The 17707-nt window shown below is 36.0% G+C and overlaps 1 pseudogene; it reads right to left on the bottom strand.

Annotated features, from left to right (window-relative positions):
• Positions 1 to 442: 442 nt before the first annotated feature.
• LOC123940776 overlaps positions 443 to 17707 on the bottom strand; it is a 159784-nt pseudogene continuing 142519 nt past the window's right edge.

Raw genomic sequence — 17707 nt, 5'->3', positions numbered from 1 at the left:
TGCTTTTGTGTGTGATGGTTTTGGACTGAACTTAAAATTAGCCTAAAAGGAATATCTACATTGAGGAGGAAAATAGATAATGCTATGACTTAAGAATATGGAAGTTTTTAAGATAGGAAAACATGGAATGGATGTCTACAGGAGTATCACTCTAGATATTCAAAAATACAATAGTCAACAAAATATGTTATAGATGTTTAAAATTGACTTCTGTCTAAAGTCCAGAGATCTTAACGTTGACGGTCTTTAACGAGGACTCCTCTAACCTGATTCTTTTTTATTTCTTTTGAAAGGAGTTTAATTGCCATTAAAATTATTTTCAAGTTAAGAAGATAAGAAGACCGACTTCTTTTCTCACTATGTAAATGCTTTAATGGCCAAGTCTGTTCAGAATGTGGCCTCAAGACAGGAAAAAGAGCAAGTGCATATAGAGACATGATCATCAGAGAACAGGTGGTGAGTGAATAGAGTTCACACAGCTTCTGAACCACTCTGAGATGCACTTGAATAGCTCCTGGATGGCTGTGCTGTTGCTCCTGAAGGTGGCAGACATATTTAGCCCTCGAGGTGGTGTGTCCTAGACGGCTGTCTTCATGGTTTTGGGGATCCACTCAATGAAGTAGCTGCTGTTCTTGTCTTGGACATTCAGCATCTGCTCATCCACCTCCTTCCTGGACACGCAGCCGTGAATATTGCAGGCACGGTCAGGTAGCGGCTATAATGTTCTTGGAATCGAACATGTGCTGGGTGAGCTCTGGGACTGTCAGAGCCACATACTGTTGGCTGCTCTGGCTGGTCAGTGGGGCAGAACTGTAGTCAGGGGAAGAGGACCTTATTGACAGCCAGCTTGTGTGGGTCAGCATGGAGCTGCCCAGGAAAAAGCAGGCAGATGGTGACCCCATTCATGGTGGCTGACACCAGGTGATTGACGTCCCCGTGGGTAGGTGTGGTCAGTTTCAAAGTTCCAAAGCAGATGTCATAGGGGGCCTTGTTATCAATCTAATAGCTTTCAGTCTGGGTTATCTATGAGCTGGTGGGCTGAGATGGTGGGATCACAGGGCTCCATCACCCTGTCCCACAGGTTGGTCGAGGGAGCCACGCTGAATGTGTTCATGATCCTGTCTGGGAACCCTTCCCCCATCTTGCTGATGAGAAGGGGACCCATCCCAGGCTCAGTCACCTTACCCGGGGAGTGGGTCAGCTGGAAGCCCTGCAGGCAGTCACAGCTTTCATGTTACTTCTTCACAACTTCTAGCTCAGTTGATCAGCTCTTCACCCTTGTGTAGTGCCCCTTGGCCCACTGTTCAGAGTAACTCTGACCGGAAACCATGTCGTCTGGCCTGAAGATTTGCCCAAAGGGTCCCAAGCACATGGAGACCATAGTGCTCAGTTCCAGGTCCATAAGCACAATGAGACCATAGTGCTCAGTTCCAGGTCCACAAGCACAATGCAGGGCACGCACTTGCCACCGGTGGTCTCCTTGTAGTACGTGTTGATCTGCTCCAGCTTCGGGTTGCTGTCACTGTGGTAAATGCTGGTAGGGTCGATGCCATGCTTGTCGCTGATGACCTTCCAAATTTGGCACGGATCTGGTTTCTGCACTGGCTGGCCTGGAGGGGCAAGATCTTCCTCGGGGTGATAGCCACAGTGGCGCTGGCGGAAGAACCACACAAGAGCCCAGGAGCTGGCGCGAGGAGTGCTAAGAGTGACTTCTTGAACTTCAGAATGAACTTCCCTACTATGACTGACTATATTTTCTAATATGAAGAATTATAAGTTTTCACAATAAAAGCATAAGCTTTTAATATACTTTGATTTTTGAGATTTATGCCTCATCTGTCTGCCACATAAGTGTATTCTAGTTGGCATCCCAATAATAGCCCATACACTACGTGCAGGTTAAAATGTACTACTTATTAAATCAACTTACTGCTTACACTAGGGAAACTGACACAGTATAGATGTTTTAAAATTTATTCTTGTCTAATAAAAAATAGAGATGGTCAATAACAAGAAATCTAATTTCAGGAACTTTAAAATCTATTTGGGATTACAAACTAGAGAATGTTCCTTTTATTTAGTTGGCGTGTTAGCACAAGTAAACCTTCCTTACTTTCTCCTCTAATAAGACTGAAGATTATTTCACTAGAGGCAGGATCCCCATCATCCATTTTAAAAAAAGAAATTATCCTCTGTACCCAAAACAGGGTTTGTAAATAGTAGGCCAGCAAATATTTGTAGAAATGCAGAAGCTGTAATTTAGTACTTCCCTGTGGTTTTAAATAATATTACATAAATAATATTATATAAATAATATTACAAAGGTAAAAATAATTGAATAAAAATTTAAATGACCAAATATTTTATGTTTGAAGTTATATGTATATTCCACTTCTGTGAGAGCTAAGAGAGGGTCACAGAAAAAAAATCAGAAGATGGATGCAGGTACCTTTTTGAAAAGATCAAGTGCCACTGAATTCGTAGAGTAACAGAAAGTTATATTTAGAAGTAGACTTAAGATATGACAGTTCATGACATGGTATTTATTAAGGAACACACTTCACATATGGGAGTTGACTTTTTGCTCTAGCATGCCTTGCCTTGCACCTCCTTTATACAGAACAAACAAAAAATGTTTTTGTACATGACACTGTGGCAGGGTTTCTCAATTTGATTCTCTGCTGTAGTTATGAAAAGGCTTTAAGTAGTTATCCACAGCATAAGTTGCCATTTGATTATTTATATAAGCCAAATATAACATAGACATCAACAATGCATTGTGTTCCTGAAAGCTTTTGATTTTTTGTTTGTGTGTTTGTTTCTTATTTGAACATACACCTAGTATTCATCCAATACTTTCCTCATGGACCACCATCGTCATGTTTCTGTTAGCTGATGGTAGAAAATAGCTAGCTGTCAAAAAGTATGTCTCCCATTCTTCCATTTTAGCTTTGCTGCTGGGCATGTGGTTGCCCAGCTAGCGACCATATTTCTCAGACTCCCTTACAGCTAGCTAGATGTGGTCCGTTAGCTACATTTTCATTAATGGAATGTTACTAGAAGTGAAAGCGACACTTCTAGCTATGGGTCTTAAAGTTCTGGGTATGTGAATTTTTTATACTTTCCCTTTCCCATGAGCTGCAGCAGGGTCACTTTTGGGATTCTAATAAGAAAAAGTTACATCTGTATTTTTAAACCTCTGTTTTATGAGTATCTTATTAGACCAGCTGTCTCCCTAATACAGGTGGGCCCCACCATACTTTTAGCTCTCCTAGGTCCCAAATGAAACCAAACTATTAACTCATTATTTTAGATGCTGGCAACTTTCCTTTGAAAATGAACTTCAGGGGGCACCTGGTGGATCAGAGCGTTGGGCCTCTGCCTTTGGCTTAGGTCATGGTCTCAGGATCCTGGGATCGAGCCCCACATCAGGCTCTCTGCTTGGCGGGGATCCTGCTTTCCCCCCCTCTCTCTGCCTGCCTCTCTGCCTACTTGCAATCTCTTTCTCTCTCTGTCAAGTAGATAAATGAAAAATCTTAAAAAAAAAAAAAAAAAGAACCTCAGAACATTTAATTTTAATCTACTGAAAGATGAATTGTAATAGAGGAAATGCATTCATTTTGGTAGTTGTCATATAAAGACAAGTAGTGACTGTTGGATAGAATTTCAGGCCAAGTTGAAGTGAACATATTTAGGACCTTGAGCCATCATCAGGTGCTGTGTACAAGTGAATTCCATTCAATAGGACACAGGGAATTCCAGCTCTACACAGTGCTGCTCTCTAACACTGATACTAAAAGAGAAAAGCCAAAAAGAGACTTGGTACTTATCATGATCTCTGCTGCAAGTACCCTAGAGGCTCTAAATGACCTCCAGTCTTCAAAATCTTGACATTATCCATCAATTCCACTTTGCTTTGGGCAGCTATATGGACTATCCCTTCCCTGACTTTAAATGGACTGGTATGGAGTTCATTTAATGATGTATGTATTTATTCAACAGGTGTGTATTAAATGAATGAGTGAATAGATACTTATTGAGAGTTTACTGTAACTCAGGCACTATTCTATTAACCAGAGATTCAATGATGAACCAAAGAGACAAAGTTGCTGTCCTCATGGAGCTTGTATTTCAATTGACAAAGACAGAAAAATACATGAGTAAACAAATAAAAACATTCAGATATTGATAAATACTGTGAAGGAGATACATGTGGGTGCTATAATAGGGAGTGACCCAGGATGAGGATTCTTTACATAGGATTCCCCCAAATTCTTCTCTGCTAAGGTCCTACAAAGCTGAGATCTACATGGTAGTAGAGGCAGTCATTGGAGAACTAGGAGAAAAGTGTAGGCAAGGAGGATGATAGGTGCTAAGTCTTTGGTGGGGGATTCACATTCAGTTTTGGTGATATGCATATGGTATTTAACTAATTATTATATAATAATAAATAGCATTTGAGTGATATCAAAGTGCAGATCAAAAGTATCAATAGTTTTACTGAGAGCCTAAATTAAAATATACAGAACTTTGTCTTTATTTTGTTTAGTATTGGATGCTGTGTGAATCAGGTATGCAGATTTTATAACTGCTGGCAAAGGGTTATCATCTAAAATAAATTTAAACAAGGGGCTTGCTCAGTGTAATAGTTTATTTCCTTTATATTATTTTTCATGCAAAATTCAGTTGTTATGAAGTATTATTTTGTGAGGTTTGACTGGTACAGTTAAGATGTAATTACCTTTAACTAAGTAAAACAAAAACAAATAAAAATTTTAGAAAGATTTATTTATTTAGTAGAAAGAGAATGAGAGAGCAGGGGGAGGGCAGACAGAGAGAGGGAGAAACAGATTCCCCACTGAGCAGGGAGCCTGAGGTGGAGCTGGATCCCAGGACTTTGGGATCCTGACCTGAGCTGAAAATAAGAGTTGTCACTTAACTGCCTGAGCCACTCAGGTGACCAATAAATAAATAAAATTTAATAAAATCTCATTAACTGTTATAACTTTATTTTTAATTGCATATACAAAAAAAAGGGCTGGAATGATTGCATAAAAAATTGAAGAAGTCTGAATTTAGATGAAATATCTTATAGATATAATTAAATAACAGAAAATAATTTAGCAAATGGAAGAAAATCTGAGGTCTCTCTTGATCAATGCATATTATAAATTGTGTAAAATACTAGAAATACACAAACTATTTTTCTGTAAAAATCTCCAAAAATATGAACTTTAACACTTCTAAGTATAAACCTATTAAAATATCATGAGAAATGCAATCCGTATCTTGTAGAAACTAGGAAGGACAATTTTACTGCTGAGTAGAGTGTCTGTGACCTGGAAAACAACATAAGGATTTTTTTTTTAAATGACTCCCAACAGTTCTTTTAATAAGCTCAGGTAAATTGGAAATCAAGAATGCGATGTGGATCCTACTTTACCTCTATATCCTGCCTGGAATGCATGAAAAAATCAAAATAATATTTGCCATAATACAACATGAGCCAAGCTATGAAATTTAATGTTCCAAAGAAGATTCAGCATGCCTGAACAAGATTACAATGAAGAAAAAGTTACTATAATTATGAAACTTATGACCATTAAGTTATTTATGTTGTATATATTTGCTGGATCTTTTTGTAAACCTTTAAATAAGCAATCTAAGAAAATAATTTTCTGGGAAGTGACTGAGATAAGCACAGATAAGAAATTAAAATGAATTATTTGGCAGCTACTGTATAGTAACATTAGATTTAATTCTACTATTGAAATTGCCTGTGTATTGTAAGCAGTTAGGAAACACTTTCTCAAATGATCAACATCTATTTCCAAAAGTGCAGTTAGGGATAATATGCAAAGTTACAAATCACCATGGACTTCCTTCAGGAATCAATCCAAGAAATATTCAAACAGATAACTTTTAATAAGTCAAGTTCCAGCTGTGAACTTCAAAACAATCATAAGAGATAAACATAAAGAGCCAGGCATAATACAAAATAAGTAAGTCTTCTAAAACTGGAAATCTGCAGAGTTCTAAATCCTCAGGAATCCATAGGATGTCCACAAATGCATTTAGAGGGCAAGACTTTCAGAGCTAATATAAAATCTGACTCATTATCTTACTATAATTTAGTATTTCCACTTACAAGAATTCCAAATAGAGGGTAGCTAGAAGAGCTGCATTAATCTAAACTTCTTTTCCATCAAAAGTTCATTACAAGCGCCCTTGGCTCTGTTCTCATCCCTTCATCCCTGCACATCTCTCCTGCATGACTTCAAAGAGAACTCTCCACACAGGAGATAGAAAAGAGAGGCTGGGGGATGAGACCAGGGCCACCTCTGTTAAGAGAGAGGCTTAATTAAGTACATATTTGAAGAGTGCCTTGGACATGAAAAAGCAGTAAGAAAATTCAGTACTATTAACACTGAACGAGAAGTGCTTGGTCCTGGGAGCAAAGCCTTATAGAGATTAAGAAAAAAGTTTATATTCTCCTCCTCCAGGCAAGCATTTTTCAGTGGGGTTCTTTATTGATTTGTCATCCTAAGAGAGTCTGTAAATCTAGCATCTGCATATCGATTACTGGTTTGGATGGAGGAAGAGGAAGCAGAGAGTAAAAGATACATCTTTCTTAAATCTGAATAAAACTATAGAATGCATGCTTTAAATATGTACTCATTTCTTTACAAAAGGACTTATATGTGTAGAATTTGGAGGAGAACAATTTGTCTGCATAATAAAGGATGATCTTTATTTTCATTTGTTAATTAGCAGAAATTTAACTGGTATGTTATTATCAAAATGACCAATATTAACATAACAGCACTTGAAAATTGGAAGCACTGTTATTCCACAGATATACAATTCTAAAGTAAGATGCCAGATCGAAATGCAAATTATCCAAGAAAAATAACTGGTTAGAAGGTTCTTAAACCCACAATGAAAGGATTGGGGGGAAAAAAGTGCAGAGTAGGAAGAGAATATTTGTGCAGAGATTTCCGTCAAAAGCTGGTTCTGGATTCTTAGTTCCATGACCCATTCCATGATGAGGAATGGGACTTCCCCTTCCTTTGCCTGAAACCTAAAAAGGGGAGCTTCACTGGAAGTTTTGGAGAGCTTGGATATTCCCTTATAATTTGTCTGCCATCTGACAAATGCTCTGACATTCTTCAGGGCAAGTTCACGGTTCTCTGAGATGGTGGGTTTGAGAGAAAGAAGAGGGTTCATTTGTGAAATAACTGCGTTCTCACCTGTGGTAGGGCAAAAAAAAAAAAAAAAATCACAAGATTTTTCTTTATTTTTTTTAAAAGATTTTCTTTATTTATTTGACAGTCAGAGATCACAAGTAGGCAGAGAGGAAGGCAGAGAGAGAGAGAGAGAGAGAGAGAGAGAGATGGGGAAGCAGACTCCCTGCTGAATGGAGAGCTGGATGCAGGGCTCCATCCCAGGACCCTGGGATTATGACCTGAGCCGAAGACAGAGGCTTTAACCCACTGAGTCACCCAGGTGCCCCAAGATTTTTTTTTAGACCAGGTGGAGATGACAAGGATGGAGCCATCCTAGAGCTGTTTTGAATTCTGTTGAGCTCTATTTCCAGGATAGACCACAAGACTCTTAATTGGTAGTCTCTGTATAAAGTAGATACCTGAGGAATTCGAGGTGAGGGAGATGCAGGGAGATGCATGGGTACCCACAGTTACTGCAGACAGAGGAGGCTAGCCTCCAAGAAGTCCACAGAAGTTTTAAATGTCTCCCAGGCAAAGTTCCTGCAATGCCGTCTTGTGATGCTACCTCTCTAAGTAAGAACTTCCCTTCCCCCCTTTTGGCCTCCACTCCTGTTAATTTAGGAGTGGTATTTACAGGAACAGGTGAGTACAGGATGAGGTGAGTGAGACAGAAAGACTGGTTTCCTATACCCATTACCCAGAGAGAAGGTAGGAAAAGTCAAGGTCGGGGTTTTGGTTACTGGGGACTGAACAGTGTGATTTCTGACACAAGACCGTCATGTTTGTGACATAAATAGACTATACAACCTATAATTATCTAAAACTAACAAAAGTTTCATCCAGTATCAAGTGAAAACTACTCCCAATAGTAAAGAAAAAATAGTGGGATGAAAAGATAGAGTTTTGTTTTCAGTTTGCCCCATGATTTAAAACTGATTAAAAATGAGACATGTCTGTTATGTTGCTATGTAATCAAATTAATCACTATAGGACACAAACTTATTATTCTTTAAAGTTAAAATATGATTTTAAAAGCAGAAAGAGCAACAGTTGAATAAAAACCTCACCAAAGCCTTCAAATTTATCTTAAAATAGTATAAGCAAAAAAATTCACTATTCATGATTGTACTTAGAAGACCAATTATTCAGTGACAAACCAAGAAGTAGAAGATAATTCATAGTAACTATCACATATACATAATAACTATTTTAAAACTCAATTTGTTAGAAACAAAGAATTACATGTTAGACAAATATAAGTTCTTCAGTGAAGACTTGTCAGCCATTATCTAATGGTTCAGATAGAAGACATGCAACCGTTTGGTGGAAGGTTGGCAAGATGGCCCCCTTGAAAAAGACTTTCAGGGTTCTATTTGTTTGAGTCTTCAATGCAGACATTAATAAGCAGAAATCTATTCATGGAAACCTAAATATTTACCAGTTTTGCCATGTTGTTCTGGTTGTGAACTTATAGTCAACTGAAGTTTCTTTGCCATGATCTATGAAACATCAACATTTTTGTGACTCGATAGATTTCATTTATTAGAATCAGTTTGGGCTATAGTACTTTGATTCTATTAATTAGCTGCCTTTCTTAAGTAGAAAACTGAGTTTCTATTTTTATGCTCTAGAGATCAAAGCCTAGGACAGAAGAGGATGTTATTGAAATAGTAGCAAAGAGACAAATGAGGCTGGAGCTGCAAAGAACAGTTTTAAAAAAGTGGTTCTGTGCAATCCTTGGTTAGTAAATAAGATATGTGCAAATAGTTACTTATGAAACTTGTATTATTTTGTTTTTTTAAGTTATTTTCAGGATTGACCTAGAGCTTAGAAAAATGACTGACAAATGAATCAGTTTTGAATCTGTCAGTTTTTACTCATACTGTCTGGCTCAGGCCTTCATCTTTCAACTGGATTTTGACAATATCTTTTTTTTCCCTAAATTCCCTTATTTTAATGTTGCTCTCCTCTCACGGACCCTCCACTGTATTGGCAGAATTTTTTAAAAATATTTTATTTATTTATTTGACAGAGCGAGAGAGAGAGATCACAAGTAGTCAGAAAGGCAGGCAGAGAGAGAGGGGGAAGCAGGCTCCCTGCTGAGCAGAGAGCCCGATGTGGGGCTAGATCCCAGGACCCTGAGATCATGACGTGAGTGGAAGGCAGAAGCTTAACCCACTGAGCCGCCCAGGTGCCCTGTATTGGCAGATTTTTAAAAAAGATTTTGTTTATTTTTTAGAGAGAGTGGGAATGTGAGAGTACAAGGGGCAGAGGCTGAGGGAGTGCTTCTCAGAATTTTAAAAAAAAATGTCTTAATGTACATATTCATATGGAATTAGCTTGTGAACAGTTAGCTTCAGTCTCATTAGTTATTTGCTCTTCTGTTTTTCTTCCCACTCACTCAAAAAAACATTGAAATGCAAGGGACTAAAAGAGAAAGTAGAAGATTGGGGCGCCTGGGTGGCTCAGTGGATTAAGCCGCTGCCTTCAGCTCAGGTCATGATCTCAGGGTCCTGGGATCGAGCCTTCAGCTCAGGTCATGATCTCAGGGTCCTGGGATCGAGCCCCGCATCGGGCTCTTTGCTCCGCGGGGAGCCTGCTTCCTCCTCTCTCTCTGCCTGCCTCTCTGCCTACTTGTGATCTCTCTCTCTGTCAAATAAATAAAATCTTTAAAAAAAAAAAAAGAGAGAAAGTAGAAGAATAAGGCTTTTTTTATTAAAAGGAATAATTTGTGTCATCAATTACTGATATAATAGCATATCAAGACACTATAGTTTAAAAAAAATCCATTGGGCTCTAGGATAAATCCAAACTACTCAGTTTGGTGTCCATGGTTCTAGTCAAACTAATTATCTGCTCCTTTCTCAGTTATATCTGCCTATGACAGGGAAATAATACACATTATACTGGAGGTGAGAATTTTCTGGGACAACATTTAAGAATAGGCTAAAGAACAACAGACTTTTTGGACCTCACAGTTTAGCTAGAGTTAGTTCCACCCATGAATCTTCCATACATCTTCAGGAATCTTTTCAACTGGGCATTGTTATGTTATTGGCAGCCATTTGGTTTATAATCCTGATAATATAATCCTGATAATATAATCTAAAAGTTTAGAATTTAAAATATGGTTCTAGGACATAATTACTAAACTTCCTAGTAACTCAGGAGATTAGAGCTTCATAATTTAAATTTCATAGTCCTGTACATTTTTTACTAGCATGTTAACTTTTACAGTGGCAGAGAGCCACAATTAACTAGATTTCAGATATTAATATTACATTTAAATAACATATATTTTAAATAAAGTATTCATAATTCTATACCTATGAGATTCACAAAAATAAGATTAATTATTATATCTGTAGGTAGAGTAATTTATCAGATCTGATAGTTGCTGAATTCCTGTCTCTAAGATCATTTATCTTTTAATGTTCTGTTCTAAACTGAATGAGTGAAATTTTCCACTTTGATATCAAAAAACACTTTCTTAGCTAAGGATTCAGTGAAACTAAAATATCCTCAAATTTCTATGTTATAAAAAGAAAAAGTTCACATTCGTAAATTCCACATACATCTTTTTAATACACATTTTCCGTTTTAGGTTTAATTTACTTTTAAAGCCATAATTTCACAATTATATGTTACTTTGAATACACTTTTTTATGAAGTTTTCCATCTTCCTAATTAAATTATGGTTTCTTTAGAGAAAGGAATATACATTCTAGCTCTCTGAGTTCCAAATATATAGCTCAGTGCTTTGGGGATACTAACGCAAATTTAGTTTAGAGGAAACTAATTTTGAGAAGAAAACTTGTGAGATTTTTTTTTCAACATGACTCAACGTCATTATCAACAAATGTTTGGATGCAAGAAAGATCCTTTATATGGAGTGTTTTGTGGCACTTTCCCTCAAAGAATTTATAATCTGTTTATAGAGGCAGGCTGCATAACTGCATACCCAAGGCTCATTCATTATATGTTTTCATTAAAGCACAGAGACAGGACCCGTGGGCAGGAAGAGCTGCATTGGGATTGTGAGGAGCAATTGATTATATGTTTTTAGGCTCATTCGTAAAAGAGTATGGACATGAAGAGTTGGAAGAACTCCACAGAAGGATGTGACCAATCTAGATAGTGTTGCCAGGGAAAATTTTAGGTATCTGGATGGAATTGAATCATATTCTTTGCAATTTCTGCACTTGGAACTTTTTTAGTTCCAAGTAGGGCTTCCCTTGGCACTTGTATGTATGAACATACCACAGATAGCATTTTGAGAATTAGATCCCCCTTTAGTTTTTTCATTGTATGACCATACTTTCTAATAGGAAGTCATGCACATTTTGTAATGTGACGTCTTAAGTTTACAAAGAGCCCCACTTAAGGATATGTGAATACTGCAATCAGATTTACTGCTACCTTTGCTTTGGCAGTGAAAAAGTCCAAAGACCAGCAGTTGGAGAAAAATAGTGCTAAAGGCTTTCATTTATAAAACTTAATGAAAGGTAAATTATTTCTATTGCAATGGGCAATATTTCAGCACTCTTAGACTGTCATGGCTAAGCCTTATGAGTGAGACAACAAAAGTTTCTGATTTCTGATTTTGGTTTCATTAAATCCCAAGACAGAGTAAGTTCTGAGAGCTCTCATTCAAAGTAGTTTATCACTTGGACTCCATCCCTATTCTATTTGATTTCAAAGCCCATATTATTTCCAGTTTATATTACAAATTAATCTGCTCATTTATGCATGCACGCACATGTACACATACACACACAGGCACACAAATGCTTGCTCACACACAGAGATTTAATTTTTCTAACAGTTTTGGAAAACATTTAAGGCACAAAAGATTTCTCTTAGTTGATCAATACTACGTTAAAAATTACATAATGAAGATTCCTGTCTTAATTGTTCCTGTTTAATCTGTGTATTTCTACAGTCATAAATAATATATATTCATTTTTGCATTCACTCATACACTCTGCTCGGTGCTGAGGATGACTAAGGACCTTTTCCTGTGTCCTAGCAACTGACTTGGCAATTGGGAAAAATAAATATATAAATATATAAACATAGTGTATATAAATATATATATAATGTATATAAATATATAAACAAATATGTACAGGTAATTAAGATGAAAGTAGGCTCTAGATTCAGTGAAGAAATAAGAGAGAGTGGACAGTCATTAGATGTGAGTTATAGTCAACTGGAGTCTCTATTTTGTGTGTTTGCTGTACAGATAAGACAGTCTTGTTACAAGGTCCTTTTCATAACTACGGTTTAAGAGGTCTTGGATGATGTCCAGCACAGACCCATCAAATGATGAATTTAGTTTTTTCTTTTGTGCCTTTCTTTAGTCTATACACAATTCTGTCATAGACCTTGAAACATTTTGGTCTTTATTATTTGTTTTAAATGTTCTAACTTAACCAGAATAGTACCTTCTAAAGGCAGAGTCTTTTTTTTTTTTTAAGATTTTATTTATTTATTTGACAGACAGGAATTACAGGTAGGCAGAGAGGTAGGCAGAAAGAGAGGAAGGGAGGCAGGCTCCCTGCTGGGCAGAGAGCCCGCTGCAGGGCTAGATCCCAGGATCCTGGGATCACAACCTGAGCCGAAGACAGAGGCTTTAACCCACTGAGCCACCCAGGCACCCCTAAAGTCAGAGTCTTTATTCTCTGTGTAGGTAAAGCCTAACATAGAATCAGACTTATATAAGGCATCCAATGAATTTTCATAGATCAGATGAGATAAATGTCTTCATAAAACACATAGATTATATATGTACACATATATGTATATGAATATACACGCATACATACATAGAGATATGTATGTATATACATCTTTATTTGTGTGTGTGTTTAATACAGATTATATGTAAGGGAGAAAATTTATGTAGTTACACAAAATTTAATCTGAATTTTATCCTAAAAGTGATAATTATAAGATAGATCAGGGACTAATAAATCCATCTTATATATTAAGAAACTAATGCTCAGAGAGATTGTCAGGACAAGTTAGGGTATAAAGCCAGAGCTAAGACACAGGTTTACTGATTCCCAAATCAATGTCCTTCCATTTTACTATCCTAGTAAGTGCACTGACACAGGAAATAAGAATAATGACACCTATTTTTTCCTTTCACCCAAGGTTCTCAGCATGCCTTGCTAATTGTATATACAGTTAGAGAAAGGAAAGCTCAAATACCATCAGAATTTTGTCTAATTCACTCCACAGTCAGGGGCTGAGCCCAAAATACAGCCCTTCCTTCATTTTGATCAAAAGATCATATTGGCTATGCTAACCTATTAGTGTCTAGAGAAGCTGTGAGTTAAATTTTTGTGCTTCAAAGGATAAAAAGCATCATTTCTGTTTTGAGATGTTATTAAAAAATTCTGCATGTAGGAGGTTCATTCAGCACACACTTCTAACATACTTTTAAATCCGTCTTAAAATAGAAGTCTGTCTAGTTTCTCTGAATCTCTTATAAATTGCTAATGTCAATGCTAAGAATATATTATTTAGTTGGAACTTTTAAAAGCAGAACAGTTTATAAGTTAAAAATTATTATTACACAAGACTTCATTTAGGTTAATGTAATGTAATGTTTAAGCACTTGTATTTTCCATCCTCATATTAGTCTTGGTAGGTCATACCTATAAAAGATGCTTGGGATGCTATAGACATTCTTTAATTTCATCCTTTAGAGGAGGTGATGATAGCAATCAAGTATTTATAGATACCATCTCTGGCAATAAGTGTATATAAGATAAAGTAATAATGTATTAATATTAATAATATTAATATTAGAAATAACAATTATAACTAAAATTATAGAAAAAAATTACATCTTGAGATTGGGTTAAACGTGGTATGAAACGTATATTTAAATAAATGTAAATTTTTGCTCTTTGAGTCTTTTACTCAAATCCTATAACATAACTGAATTAATTCAAATATTACTTTTTTATTGTATAGGTACTTTGGGGTAGGCAGACTTAAGATAGATTTTCTCTTTTCAGAAATTATCATTAGTGATCAAACACTTAATTGAATCCCCAGGGAGTCTAATTTGGTTATAATGGCAAAAATAATGAGGTTGTTGATTTCTGGTTCACATATTGACACTGTTATATTGTTGCAACTATTAAACTGTGATACTTTTGGGGAGTCTCTTGTTGGTAAGTTGGGATTTACTGACCAAACTTCAGCAAAACTTGGTAACTTTCAGAGATGATTGCTCCCATGATGCAATCTTTTATTCTCTATAGGGAGAATCCATCTCAATGCCAGTCCCTACTTTGCAATATTTTCCCAATGTGAGCACAAGTGGCTAATCAATTTAAAAACCATAATTACTGAGCACCTTAATATAATGGTGCTGTGTTAATTTGAGAATACAAAAATAAACATCATATGCCATGTTTTCAAGGAATTTTATTTTTTAAAAAAAATTTAGTATCTTAATTTTATTTTTTTCAGGGTTCAAAGATTCATTGTTTATGCACTCCACCCAGTGCTCCATGCAATACATGCCCTCATTAATATCTACTACCAGGCTCACCCATCCCTCCACTTCCCTCTCCTCCAAAACCCTCAGTTTATTTCTCAGAGTCCACAGTCTCTCATGCTTTGTCTCCCTCTCCAATTTATCCCAATTCACTTTTCCTTTCCTTCTCCTAATGCCCTCCATGTTATTCCTTAGGCTCCACAAGTAAATGAAACCACATGATAATTGACTTTCTCTGCTTGACTTATTTCACTCAGCACAATCTCCTCCAGTCCTCCGTGTTGATACAAAAGTTGGGTATTCATCCTTTCTGATGGCTTTGAAATATTCCATTGTATATATATGGACAATATCTTCCTTATCCATTTGTCTGTTGAAGGTCGTCTTGACTCTTTCCACAAGATCAAGATACTTTGGAGTAAACCTAACCAAAGAAGTGAAGGATCTATATTCGAGGAAATACAGAACACTCATGAAAGAAATTGAAGAAGACACAAAAAGATGGAAGAACATTCCATGCTCATGGATCAGAAGAATAAACATTGTTAAAATGTCTATACTGCCCAGAGCAATCTATACTTTCAATGCCATCCCAATCAAAATTCCACTGACATTTTTCCAAATACTGTAACAAATGATCCTAAAATTTGTTTGGAACCAGAAAAGATCCTGTATCGCTAAGGAAATGTTGAAATAGAGAAAAAAAGTTGGGGGCATCATGTTGCCTGACCTCCAGCTTTACTACAAAGCTGTGATCACCAAGACAGCATGGTACTGGCACAAAAACAGACACATAGACCAATGAAACAGAGTAGAGAGCCCAGATACGGACTCTCAACTCTATGGTCAAATAATCTTCGACAAAGCACGAAAAAATATATAGTGGAAAAAAGCAGTCTTTTCAATAAGTGGTGCTGGGAAAATTGAACAGCTATGTATATAAAAATGAAATTTGACCATTCTCTCACACCATACAGAAAGATAAACTCAAAATGGATGAAAGACCTCAATGTGAGGCAGGAATCTTTCAAGGAATTTTATGTTCATTAGAATAAAAAACATCTTTAGATCAACTGTTGTATAAGAAAGTTCATGACAAATAAATTGAGGGTCATATAATTATAAGAACAGCAATACATTAAAAAAGCTAGATGTAGGATTGAGAGCCAGTATAATGTATTGGTTTTGAGTCTTGCCTTTCTGTCTATACTGCATTAGTTTAAATCTCAATTCGACTAGCTAAAAGTTGAGTGACTTTGGGCAAGTTACTAGAACTTTCTCTTAGGTATATATTATGTATTACTTCTTCATAATTATATAACTAGTGATGATAATAACATATATGTACTTCAAAGGATTCTTGGCAGAATTAAATAAGTTAATATATGTTACAGTGCCTGGAATATAGAAATGGTATATGAGCATCAGCAAGTAGTAGCAGTATACTGAAATTAAGATCATAATGTATATGAAGTACTTAGCAGAGTGTATGTTTCATAGTAACCAGTTGAAATTTTTAGTTTATCTTCATCATGATATGTGCTGGGTCGCTATGTTATGTTTGGGCAAAATAAAATCAAACTCTCTCTCTCTATATATATACATATGTATATATATACACACAACTATATATGGTTATATTATATATACACACACTAATACTAGTTAGTATATAATTAATAGTATAATAATTATAATAATGTATTTTATATTTAAATATTAAATATTAAATATATTTTATAATTTTCATAATTATAATAATATAATCAATTATTGTATAACTAATACTAGTTAGTATATAATACTAACTAATATATATATAGTTAGTAAGTAAGGATTAATATATTTGTATAACTACATCTAATGGGCTATGTACATTGGGGAGGGGAGGCGAACCATAAGAGACTATGGACTCTGAAAAACAACCTGAGGGTTTTGAAGGGTCAGGGGTGGGAGGTTGGGGGAACAGGTGGTGGGTAATGGGGAGGGCACGTTTTGCATGGAGCACTGGGTGTTGTGCAAAAAGAATGAATACTGTTACGCTGAAAAAAATAAATAAAATGGGAAAAAAAAAACAAAAAAAAAAAGAAAGAGAAATCATGTTATGTTGTGATGTGTTTAAGGGATAGGTTGTGAAAGTTATATGGAAAAAGGAAAAGTCTAGTATATTGATACTTGAGCAAATCACAGGATGAGACACACAGAGTGAACGAAAAACACACCTGATATTACTTCTGTGTTCTGGCTCTGAAAAAGGTTGAATCTCAGTGTTAAACCTCAGTTTCCAAATGCTGGAAAAATAACTACATTTATTCCTAGTAAAATGACATGAGAGCCATTATGGTAGGATGAGTGCAAAAAAAAAAAAAAAAAATGCCCTAGACCCTAGAACTTCTTCTCTCTACCAAAATAGCAAAGAAAATAAATACTGCATCTCAAGTAAGATTGCATGTATTTGTGTTTTCATCACAGTTGAAAGATGCATGCCTGCTAACTTGCCAGTTTGTCTTGCAAAGAAGTCAAATGGATTTTGGAGAGTGACAGTGGATTATATATACATAACCACTGACAATGCTAGTTTCAGTTGCTATTCTAGGTAGGATTTCTTTACTGGAGCAAATCAGTAGAGTATCTGGAAACTGGTATGCAACTATGAATGTAGTAATGCTTTATTTCCTATCCCTGATGCTAAGGGCTACCAAAAGTGGGTTATTTCACCTGAAAGAGATAGCAGTACCCCTATACTTTCTGATTTGAGGACTACGTCAACTTTCCAGGTTTCCTTTCATGAACTAATCTGCAGGGATTTTCTTTATCCTGTTATTTCTTACAACATTGTGCTGATCTGCTTTTCTGCTATGTTACTATATTTATTGGATTTGGGGAGCAGGATTTAATAAATAATTAATATACATGTTAAGTCACATGCATACCAAGGGGTGAAAAATAACCTCAATGGAAA

The sequence above is a fragment of the Meles meles genome, chromosome 4, assembly GCF_922984935.1.
Source record: "Meles meles chromosome 4, mMelMel3.1 paternal haplotype, whole genome shotgun sequence".
Taxonomy (NCBI): Eukaryota; Metazoa; Chordata; class Mammalia; order Carnivora; family Mustelidae; genus Meles; species Meles meles.
The sequence above is the reverse complement of the archived record's forward strand: the minus strand, read 5'-3'. Positions and strand labels throughout refer to the sequence as shown.